The sequence below is a fragment of the Benincasa hispida genome, chromosome 8 (assembly GCF_027475165.1).
Source record: "Benincasa hispida cultivar pf3 chromosome 8, pf3_genome.v1.1, whole genome shotgun sequence".
In the NCBI taxonomy this organism is placed as follows: Eukaryota; Viridiplantae; Streptophyta; class Magnoliopsida; order Cucurbitales; family Cucurbitaceae; genus Benincasa; species Benincasa hispida.
Window position 1 is genome coordinate 22,328,385 of NC_143485.1, and position 12,366 is coordinate 22,340,750.

Sequence of the window (12,366 nt, forward strand, 5' to 3'; positions counted from 1 at the left end):
ACGCACAGGAAACATTTCATGGAAGAACACAATGCCAATGAACACTATCTTGTAGCTGGAACTATTTGACGTATGGGGGATTGATTTCATGGGACCATTCCCTCCTTCGAACAGTAAGCACTATATTTTATTAGACGTCAACTATGTCTCCAAGTAGGTAGAGGCAATAGCATGCGCCGCAAGTGATGCGGCGATAGTCTCCCAGTTCCTGAAGAAAAATATTTTCACTCGTTTTGGCACTCCCCCTACCATCATAAGTGATGAAGGATCATACTTTGTCAATCACAATATCAAGGAGCTGCTGCGCAAGTACAATATCCTCCATAAAGTAGCCACCGCATACCATTCGCAAACGAATGGTCAAGCTGAAGTGTCCAATCGAGAAATTAAATTGATATTTGAGAAGGTAATAAAGCCTTTACGGAAAGACTGGGCAACAAAGCTTGACGATGCGTTGTGGGCATACCCGACCGCATTTAAAACACCCATAGGTATGTCCCCCTATGTGTTGGTATTTGGTAAGGCGTGTCACTTGCCTTTAGAGCTGGAATATAAGGCACTGTGGGTGGTAAAGAAGCTGAAATTTGATTTGAAGAAGGTAGGGGAAGCGTAGAAAATGCAACTGGTCGAGCTAGAAGAATGGAGGAACAATGCATATGAAAATGCGAAGATTTATAAAGAGCGCACCAAGCGCTGGCATGATCAACGCATATGCGGTAAGAACCTCCAAGTCGGGCAAAAAGTTTTGCTTTTCAATTCACGTCTGCGACTCTTCCTAGGAAAGCTAAAGTCACGTTGGTCCGGACCGTTCATAATTTAACAAGTACTTCCGCATGGCGCGGTGGAATTATCAAATGACGACGGAACCAACATATTCAAAGTCAATAGGCAGCGAGTAAAGGCATACCATGGAGAAGACTGGCATCGCCAAGTCGACTCCGTGGAACTAAGAGACTTTGAATGAAGAAGGAAGTAGGTGGTCCCTGCATTATCAAATGATCGCAACTTATCAGGGACGCAAGTTTTGGGAAACCTCAAGTCTTCAACTCTTTTCTCCACTACTCGAGATTTTCACTATCTTTTCAATTCTGATATATCCTTATTTTACTATCACTATCGTTATTATATATAAAAAAAAAATTGTGATACTGATTTTTGTTTTGTTTAAAATAATTTAACTCTCTCTTTGTTTTTCTTACAACGATCGAGGCGCTGGATTATGGAGATGTTACGTGAAGAAGCACTTATCTTATTCCATCACCGCAACCTAAAGAAGAGAGCGCCACAAAGATGGATGCGTCAATACAATGCAGGCGACAGCGCAAAATTTGGGGGTGTACTCTTCCTTATCTTTCTTTTCAATTTTGCACTATCACATTGCATTTTAGTTTTCAAAGTCTTATCACCGCATCCTCTTTAATCACCACAATCATTTGACATAGATAAATTTAGTGAGTCATCGCATCCTATTTCTTATCCAAGTATGATTTCAATGATGAAAAATATGCTTCTATTTCTTTCATATACACTAGAGTCAACTTAGTCTTAAAATAGTCACCTCATGAAATATTTCTCGAAGTTAGGGATTTGCTAGCTTTCTTTCAAACTTTCTTTACAATGCATTCTATGACTATCACATGACTTATTTTAATCTTTTGGTAATGAGGACATTGCTGCATTTTAAATTTGGGGGTGAGGTATTTATTTTTGACCTTGCTATTTTCTACAAAAAAATATATATATTTTTTAGAATAACAACTCCACTGTCAATGCAATGGGAAGCCCATGTTGATAAGAGTTAAGTTGTGAAAGGCACTTACCCTTAGTTGGATGTTCGCATGACACACGTGGGGGCAAGCCAAAATGAAAGTAAGTCACCAGGATCAACGCATAAATAAATGACCGCAACTCCACTGCCAAATTGGTATGAGTTTAGTCTGAGAAAGAATGCATTGCTCGTAGTTGGATGTTCGCATGACATACGTGGGGGCAAGCCAAAATGAAGATAAGGGACTCAGATCAGTGCAAGGTCAGAAAAAAAGTATATAGGAAGAAAATTTTGTGCAAGGATAAAATCATTTGACACCCCGGTAAGAATTTTTTTAAAAAAAATAAATAAATCATGCGATGTTCCGGAATTTAGTAAGGTCCTTTTGAATATTAAACTTGCAGTCCCTAGGTCTTAGAAATATTTTAAGAAGAGACTTGAATAAGACTTAAAAAAAATTTGGTATATAGGACTTGAATGAAGTATCTTTGAGAAATCTAGGAAAAGAACTTTGCGGTGGACTTGCTAAAGGAATCTTTAGCTTGTGCTTGAAGACAAGCATTGTTTAAATTTGGGGAGGTGATAATGGGTAGAAATGCACGTTATCATAGTGCTAAGTTATTAAATAATGATGGATTGCGTTGATAAAATATCTTAAATTGCGTCCATTAAGCATAAATTCTATAATATTGCAGTCGCATGCGTTCAACATATTAGAACTATTGATTTTTGTATTTTTGTGCAGAATGCATTAATGCAATACAAGATTGCGATCATAGGAAATTATCGGTCGATCACAACTTCACCGCAAGACTTTGCATTGATCGTGCTCGCAAACATTCGTCCGATGGTCAGTGTAACATGGTGGGCGCATCTGGGCGAAACTTGGTCAGTGTAACATGGTGGGCGCATCTGAGTGAAAGGCCAATTAAGAGCGATGGGACAGAAAACTGATGACAATCGAATCCAAATTAAGTTGACAGCCGATAATGGTCACAAAGTACATTCAGCTTTATCGGTAACAATCATTCGGCGCGTCAATCAAGAATTAAAGTTGTCCTATCTGTACAACCAGGAGAGAGAAGCCACCTTTCACCATTGATGCCCTATAAATACCAAGTGCATTCTTTAGAAAAGGGGTTGATCGGTTGACGAGTTAACCAGTTGCTTCTGTTCATAGTTTTCTTTTCCATTTTACGGCGGAGAAAAAGAAGAGTGGTGGCACTGGAGATCGCCCAGGGCAACTCGAGAGAGAAACTTGGGGCATAAGAGCGGGCTGACTCTTGCGAGAGCGAGAATATCTTTAGAGCACGCATAGAAATAGTGTAAACGCTTGGCAGCAAGAAATTGCTACCAAGCTCTTTACTATACTTGCATTGTTAATTTGTACTTCATCTCATATCTATTCAATAGAAGTTCTATTTCTACATCTGCTCACTCTCTTAATACGCATGAGTAGCTAAACTAGTTGAATGGGTTGAGAAGAACTAAGCTAACATGACCTAGGAAGTTCATTGCTTGCGATTGTCTTGTTTTATGTTGTGCAAAATACCCTTTAGAGTTACTCGAGAGAGAATCTAAAGAAAGAACCTAATGTCTCGAGAGAGCTAGGTTAGAATCTGGACTCGAAAGAGCAAGATTAGGCTTGCATAAACAAAAGATAGGGACTTAGAGATAATCTTTGTTTGTCAACTTGCATCGCATGCATCCTAGGAATGGGAATGATATTATGTGGTCGCATATTTGTGTGAATGTCATGTTTTCATCGCATAAATAGAGATAGAGGTTTATGTATAAACCCTGTAGACTTATCGCATATTTATCGCATGCGTTCTAGCCTTAGAAGTCGTAGCATTTACATCGAGAGGTGGTTTACTATTGTATGCTTGTTGCATGATCGCAAAGCATGAACAGATTCTAGGGAATGTTAGCCGAATCTTTTCTCGACCCGTTCACCGCATATTCATCGCACTTCTCGTTTACCAACTCTTTTCAAACTCCATTGCATTCGTTATTTATTTTCATCAATGCAAACAAAAAACCCAACGATTTATTTATTTAACTGGTTACCGCAAGTCTTCATAAAAATCACCAACACAACTATTTTCACAAGTCCCTGTGTTCGATCGTAGACTTACCAGGAAACTTAGAGGAATTTACACTTGAATTCTACTTGGGAAACTTGAGTGCACAACACAATTCCATCAACGCACATCATCCATATTTCCATTACATAAAACAACGCATCACGCATCTGGGTGAAAGGATAATTAAGAGCGATGGGATAGAAAGCTGGTGATAGTCGAATACAAATTATGTTGACAATCGATAACGGTCACAAAGTACATTCAATTTTATCGGTAATAATTATCCGGCTCATCAGTCAGGAATTAAAGTTGTCCCATCTATACAACCAGGAGAGAGAAGTTGTCTTTCACCATGGATACTCTATAAATACCAAGGGCATTCTTCAGAGAAGCAGTTGACGAGTTAACCAGTTGATTAGTTCACGCCTCTGTCCATAGTTTTTCTTCCCATTTTAAGGAAGAGCAAAAGAAGAATGGTGGCATCGGAGATCGCTCAGGGCAACTTGAGAGAGAACCTTGGGGCGTAAGAGCAGAGAGCAGACCAACTCTCGCGAGAGCGAGATTATCTTTAGAGCACAAGTAGAAACAGTGTAAACGCCTAGCAGCAAGAAATTGCTACCAGGCTCTTTATTATACTTGCATTGTTATTTTGTACTTCATCTTCATATCTATTCAATGGAAGTTCTATTTCTACATCTGCTCACTCTCTTAATATGCATGAGTAGCTAAACTAGTCGAATGGGTTGAGAAGAACTAAGCTAACATGACCTAGAAAGTTCATTGCTTACGATTGTCTTGTTTTATGTTGAGCAAAATACCCTTTAGAGTTACTCGAGAGAGAGTCTAAAGAAAAAACCTAATGTCTTGAGAGAGCTAGGTTAGAATCTAGACTCGAGAGAGCAAGATTAGAACTGCATAAACAAGAGATAGGGACTTAGAGATAAGCTCTGTTTGTCAACTTGCATCGCATGCATCCTAGAGATGGGAATGATATTATGTGGTCGCATATTTATGTGGTTGTCATGTTGTCATCGTATAAATAGAAATAGAGGTTTATGTGTAAATCCTGTAGACTTATCGCATAAATCGCATGCGTTCTAGCCTTAGAAGCCATGGTATTCGTGCCGAGAGGTGATTTACTATTGTATGCATGTTGCATGCTCGCAAGCATGAACACATTCTAGGGAGTGTTAACCGAAACCCTTCTCAACCCGTTCACCGCATATTCATCGCATTTCCCGTTTACCAACTCTTTTCAAACTCCGCTGCATTTTTTATTTATTTTTCATCAATGCAAACAACAAACCCAACAATTTATTTATTTAACCGGTTACCGTAAAGTTTTCATCAAAATTACCAACACAATCTATTTTCACAAGTCCCTATGTTCAACCCTGTACTTACCAGGAAACTCAGAGGAATTTACACTTGAATTCTGCTGGGGAAACTTGAGTACACAATGCAAATCCATCAACGATATCATCCATATTTCCACTTCATAAATAACGAGCATCAAGTTTTTAGCGCCGTTGCGGGGACTTTGGTAAGATAGTTTGCTAACGGTAATTTTTTTGATTTCTTTGCAGAACTCTCAATCTCTTGCGCATTACGACCTGAGATTGAGAGGACATTCAAAAGAAGATTAAGAGACCGCCAACAACAACAAGAAAGAACACCAAGAATGGCGGAGCAACCGGACACAAGGGCCGCTAACGTGAATAATATAGTGGCCAACCCCATCCTTCTGGCGAATGGTCGCAATAGACCCATCTGGGACTATGCGTTACCTAACCTCTACGATTTCTCTCTAGGAATCATGAGACCGGCACTAGATGGATCAAAGTTTGAAATGAAGCCGGTAATGTTGCAGATGATCCAGGCTACTGGGCAGTTTGGAGAAAGCGTGGCGAAGACCCGTATGCCTACTCCAAAGCTTCATAGGATCTGCAACACTTTTGTATTCCTGAATATCTCAACCGAGGAAGTTCGACTAACTCTGTTTCCCTTTTCTTTCTGTGATCAGGCGAGGAATTAGGCATATTCTCTCAGATCGAGAGAGATAACTTCGTGGGAACAGGTGGTGGAAAAATTTATGAAGAAGTATTTCCCACGAACTGAGAATGCTAGGTGAAGGAAATTAATAACAAATTTTGAACAAGAAGATGACGAATCGCTCAGTGATGCTTGGGTGAGGTTTAAGTGGCTGGTAAGAGACTGTCCAGATTGCCTACAAATGGAAATTTTCTACCAAGGATTGAACCCCTCTTCGCCGACCACTGCAAATGCGGCAGCCGCTGGTGGTCTGCTCGACAAAACTTATGAAAAGGCTAAGAGTATATTTGATCGAGAATTGGAGGGAAAGCGATCACAGATTAAGAATCAAAGAAAATGACACAAACAATGGGGCCATCGCATCCATGCGAAATCAAATGACTGCAATGATGAGTCTAATACAAGGCATCGCGGGAGCGAAGAAAGGGCAGGTCAGCGCAATCACTCAAACGTCTGCAAGTTGTGTCATTTATAGTCTTCACTTTGTGGAGAATGTTGTACTTCGCAGTAGCTTCTTAACGGTATGATTGACAAAGTGAGACCCCTCATCACTTATTATGGCACATGGGGTGCCAAAACGAGTGAAAATGATTTTCTTCAAGAATTGGGAGACTACTGCCGAATCGCTTGTGGCACATGCCACTGCCTCTACCCACTTGGATACATAATCGATGGCTAATAAAATATAATGTTTACCATTCTAGGGAAGGAATAGTCCCATGAAATCAATACCACATACATCGAACAATTCAAGCTCCAAAATGGTGTTTATTGGCATTGCATGTTTTCATGAAATGTTACCGGTGCGTTGGCACCGATCACACTTCATTACGTAGTTAGCTGCATCCTTAAACAATGTAGGTCAAAAGAATCCACTCTTTAAAACCTTGGCTGAGGTGCTCTGTCCTCCAAAGTGGCCACCATATGGTGAGTCATGACATTGCGATAATATGCGTTGTTGAGCAGCATTTGGTATGCATAGTCGCAGGATTTGGTCTGCCCCCCTTTTGTACAAATTCGGCTCATCCCAATAATAACATCGGCATTCATGCTTGAGCATCCTCTGGTTGTGGTAGGTATAATCTTCCTAAAATTTTCTACAAACCAAATAGTTGACTATGTCGACATACCAAGGCAATTCTTCAATATGGAACAGCTGCTCATCCGGGAACACCGCACTCACCTCAGACTCATTTTGGTCAACCTCAAGATTTTCCAATCTAGACAAGTGATCCGCAACTTGGTTCTCCATCCCCTTTCGATCAATTATTTCTATATCAAATTCTTGAAGGAGAAGAACCCATCTGATCAACCTCTACTTTGCATCCTTCTTTGTCATTAAGTACTTTATTACCAAGTGATCAGTATGGATAAGTACCTTTGTCCCCAGCAGATATGCTCGAAATTTTTCCAACGCAAAAATTACCGCCAGAAGCTCCTTTCTTTTAGTCGGGCAAGGATGAACATTTTATGCTGTAGCTGTTGAGTCCAAAGGCATAACCAAATCGCCCCTTTATTAGATTAGATTAGTAAGGTGTAAGAACCTTTCTAACTGACACCCCAGTCATAATGCCACCCACGTCTTTTTTTTTTTTTTTTTAACAAAGACTGTTTGATTTGAGTTAGCAGTATTCCTTTAAGCCTTATCTATCCCAGGACCAAGGAAAGAACGCTGCTCGGACACCTTCCTTGGTGGATATTTGTCTGAGTAGGATTTAATGTTTTACTCGCATATGCGATGGGATGCAAGACTGTTTTCCTCTTCTGTGCCAAAGCTGCTCCCATCGCATACCCGCTTCCATCGCACATTATTTCAAAAGGAAGTGTCCAGTTTGGTGTAATCAATACGGGTGCAGTAATCGGCACATTCTTCAATACTCTAAATGCGTTGAGGCAATTGTCGTCAAAATCAAATTTTCTATCAGCCTCCAATTACGAACTCAGTGGTCGTGCTACTTTCGAAAAATCTTTGACAAAGCATCTGTAGAATCCAGCGTGCTCCAAGAAACTTCGTACAGCCTTCACGCATGTTGGAGGTGGAAGTTTTTCAATTGCTTCGATTTTTTCTTTATCCACCTCCAACCCGTCCCAGGAAACCTTGTGCCCCAACACTATGCCCTCCTTTACCATGAAATGGCATTTTTCCCAATTAAGCACCAGATTTGTCTCTTCACATCTCTTCAGTATCTTCTCCAAGTTGGCTAGACAGACTTCATAAGTGTTCCCATAAACAAAGAAGTCGTCCATAAAGATTTCAACAAAGTCCTCAAGGTGGTCTGAAAAGATAGCCATCATACACCTTTGTAACGTGCTCAGTGCATTGCAGAGGCTGAACGGCATGCGGCGAAAAGCAAAGGTTCCATATGGGCAGGTGAATGTGGTCTTGTTTTGGTCTTCTAGAGCTATCATAATCTAGTTGTACCCGGCATAACCATCTAGAAAGCAGTAAAAGTCATTTCCAGCTAGACGATCTAGCATTTGATCAATGAACGGTAGGGGGAAATGATCTTTCTTTGTGGCCGTATTCAACTTGTAGTAGTCCATGCAAATGTGCCACCTAGTGACGGTTCGTCGTAGTATTAGTTCATTTTTTTCGTTTGGGACTATCGTTATGCCACCCTTTTTCAGCACACACTGCACGGGACTGACCCACGTGCTATCTGCTATAGGATAAATAATGCCCGCATCTAACCATTTAATGATCTCCTTTTTAATGACTTCTTTCATCGCAGGGTTGAGCCTGCATTGATGTTCGATCGTTGCCTTGTGGTCCTCTTCAAGATGAATATGGTGCATACAGTACGTTGGGCTAATTCCTCGAATATCGGCGAGCGTCCAGTCAATTGCTCGTACATATTTCTTCAGAATGCTTATCAACGCATTTTCCTGGTCTTCGTTTAGCGCAGAGGAAATAATAATTGGCAGCTTCTCATTCTACTCCAAAAATGCGTACTTTAAATGATTCGGTAGGGTCTTTAATTCCAGTGTTAGTGGTTCTACTAGGGATGGTTGCGTTGTTTTTCTGTCTTCTTTTTCTGTTGGCTCTTCTTCTTGGTTTGCGATCATCTCTTCTTCCTTGCTTGTTTTTGTTATGATCGCATTATAGGCAATAATGGATGCGTTGGCATCCTCTTCTTCATTTTTTTCATCAAACTTTTCAATCAAATTTTGGTCATCAGCTGAGTCATGCAGATCTTCTTTGTCAAGAAACTTCATTGCACAGATTATGTTGAACTTGAGCTTTTGTCCGTTGATGTTTAAAGTGATCTCCCCTTTATGCACATCAATCTGGGAATGATTTGTTGATAAAAATGGTCGCCCCAAGATGATGGACACATCTTTGTCGGCCTCATAATCCAAGATGATGAAGTCGGCTGGTAGGATAAATTTATCAATGGTGATCAGTACATCCTTCTCCTTTCCCACTGGATGCACCATATATTGATTGGCCAGTTGGAGAGTCACAGTCATAGGTACGAGCTACCCCACATTCAGCTGCTTAAAGATCGACAGAGGCATCAAATTGATACTGGCTCCAAGGTCACACAAGGCTTGCCCGATGTACAGTCCTCCTGTGGAGCAAGGTATAGTAAAGCTACCAGGATCGCTCATCTTCGATGGAATGATTGATTTTGATCTTTGTGTTAAAGCCACCGTGGCAACGTACCAGCTCCCCTCTTCTTGGTTACCATATCCTTCAGAAACTTTGCGTAGGCAGGCATTTCCTCAATTGCTTCACTGAATGGAATATTAATATTTAATTCTTTTAACATAGACAGAAAGCGTTGATACTGTACCTCTTCATTCTTTTTCTTTCTTAGTCTCTGCGGGAAAGGTGGTAACTTTACTCTCACGGTCCCTGTCTCAGTTGGCTTTGAGGTCGACGCAACATCTAGCTCTATTGCTTCTTTTTCTCCTTCTTCTTCTTGCATTACCGCAACTTTAGGTTCTACCGCAATGGGAGCTATCTGACTAAGCTCCTTCTTTTCTCCCTCCACAGTTTTCCCACTTCGCAATGTCACAAACTGACATTGCTCTTTTCCTAATACCCCCGGGTTGCGTGGGAGTTCTGTTGATCTCGGCAGAGCCCCTTACGGTCTGTTCTTTAGCTCACTTGCAATCTGGCCCATCTGTAATTCTAGATTGCGGATGGACATAGCCTAACTTTGAAGCACCATTTCATTTTTCTCTATATATTGCTTCAATAGGCTCTCCAAGGGAGAGGATTTCAGTGGCTATGAGCTACTTGCTTGATTGCTTGTCTGACCGTTATTGCGAGGGAAGAATCCTGATGGCCCTTCTTTTTGTGCCACAGGTTGGAAATTCTGCTACTAATTCTTCTATGTAAAATTGGGATGGTTTATCCACCCGGGGTTGTAGGTATTCGAAAAGGAATTATTTTTCACAAAGTAAATAGACTGTGGATTATGTGGGCATTCTTCCACTACGTGCCTATCACCACAAGTTGCACACCTTGCGATGTTTTGACTAATTGTGTTGATTTGCCCATTTTGCGGTGTTGGGCTACTGATCGCAATTCCCTGAATTAAGTTCATCATTGCGGTCATCTGATTTTGTAGTGAAGCAATAGCACCATTACTTGCGTCATTATCTTTAATTCTTAGTCTCTGATCGCTATCCCTCCAATCTTTGTGGTTCTTAGAGATGCGATCCAAGATATTCTTAGCCTCGTCATACGTTTTGTCAAGCAGACCACCAGCAGTTGCCGCATTGGCAGCAGTTTAAAAGGCGGGATTCAAACCATGATAAAATATTTCCATCTGAAGGCAGTCTGGCAAACCATTGTGTGAACAGTCCCGAACCAACCTTTTAAACCTCACCCAGGCATCACTGAGCAATTCATCCATGTCTTGTTCAAAATTTGTTATGAGTTTCCTTCGTCTAGCATTTTCAGTAGGCGGAAAATATTTCTTCATAAATTACTCTACGACCTGTTCCCATGAAGTGATCTCTCCCGGCTCGAGAGAATATGCCTATTTCCTTGCCTGATCGCAAAGAGAAAATGGGAACAAAGTTAGTCGAAATTCTTCGACAGAGATGTTTAGGAACACAAAAGTATTGCAAATTTTGATAAAGCTACGGAGGTGGGCATGCGGGTCCTCGCCACGCTGCCTCTGAATTGTCCTACAATCTGGATCATTTGCAGCATCACCAGTTTCATTTCAAATCTTCTTCCATCGAGAGCAGGCCTCATGATTCCTGGAGAGAAATCATAGAGGTTTGGCGATGCATAGTCCCTAGTGGGTCTATTGCGATCGTTAGCCAGAAAGATTGGATTCACCATGACGTTTTTGTTTGGTGCTTCGTTTCCAGCCTACTCTGCCATCTCTTCTTTATCTGGCTGTTGTTGTTGGCAGTCTCTTAATCTCCGTTTGAATGTCCTCTCAATCTCCGAGTCGTAATTTGCCAGAGATTGAGAGTCTGCAAAGAATTCAGAAAAATTACCATTCACTATTTTGTCAAAGCCCCCGGCAACGGCACCAAAAACTTGGTGCATTATTTTATAAAGTGAAATTATGGATGGTATGCGATGGTAAAATTGCGTTGAGCACTCAACTTTCCTCAGCGGAATCATAGTGTAAATTCCACTGAGTGTCCTGATAAGTCCAGGGTCGAACTCAGGGACTTGTGAAAACAGGTTACGGTGGTAATTTTTATGAAAACTTTGTAGTAACCAAATAAATCAATAGTTGTTGAGGTTGTTGTTTGCGGTGATGAAAAATAAGTAAATGCGGCAGACTTGAGAAAAAGTAAAATTGCATGATAGATGCACAGAGTATGCGGATGAATGGTTTGAGAAGGTCTTTAGTTAGCGTTACCTGGGAATGCGTCAAACTATGCGATCATGCTACAACCATGCACAGCAAGTCATTTTCCAATGCAAATGCGATGCTCCTAAGTCTAGGACGCATGTGTTGAATGCTAAAGTGTTCATAGAGCTTATTCCTAAGTCTCTTTTCTTATGCTATGCGATGATGCAAGATGCATAAAGGCAAGGTGACCGCACACAATCATATCCTATCTCTAGGATGCATGCGATGCGTTAATAGCAAATAGTGCTTATTCCTAAGCTTCTATCTCTTGATTATACGTTCTAATCTGACTCTCCTGAGCCTAGATTCTAACCTGACTTTCTCAAGCCTAGATCCTATCCATAGACTACCCTCCCAAGTGTCTCTAATGGACGAATGAAGCATACATAATACAAGATAATCGCATAGAATAAAGATTCCTAGTTGTGCTAGCTAAATGCTTCTCAAACCATTAAACAGATTTAGCTACTCGTGCGTAAATAACAGAGAGTGAATAGATATAGAGAAGGAACTTCCATTTTTTATAAATGAGTTTGAGTACAAAATAACAATGGAAGATAAAGGTAGAGAGCCTGGTAGTAATTCCTTGCTGACCGAGGCTTTTACACTGTTAATCTCTATTCGG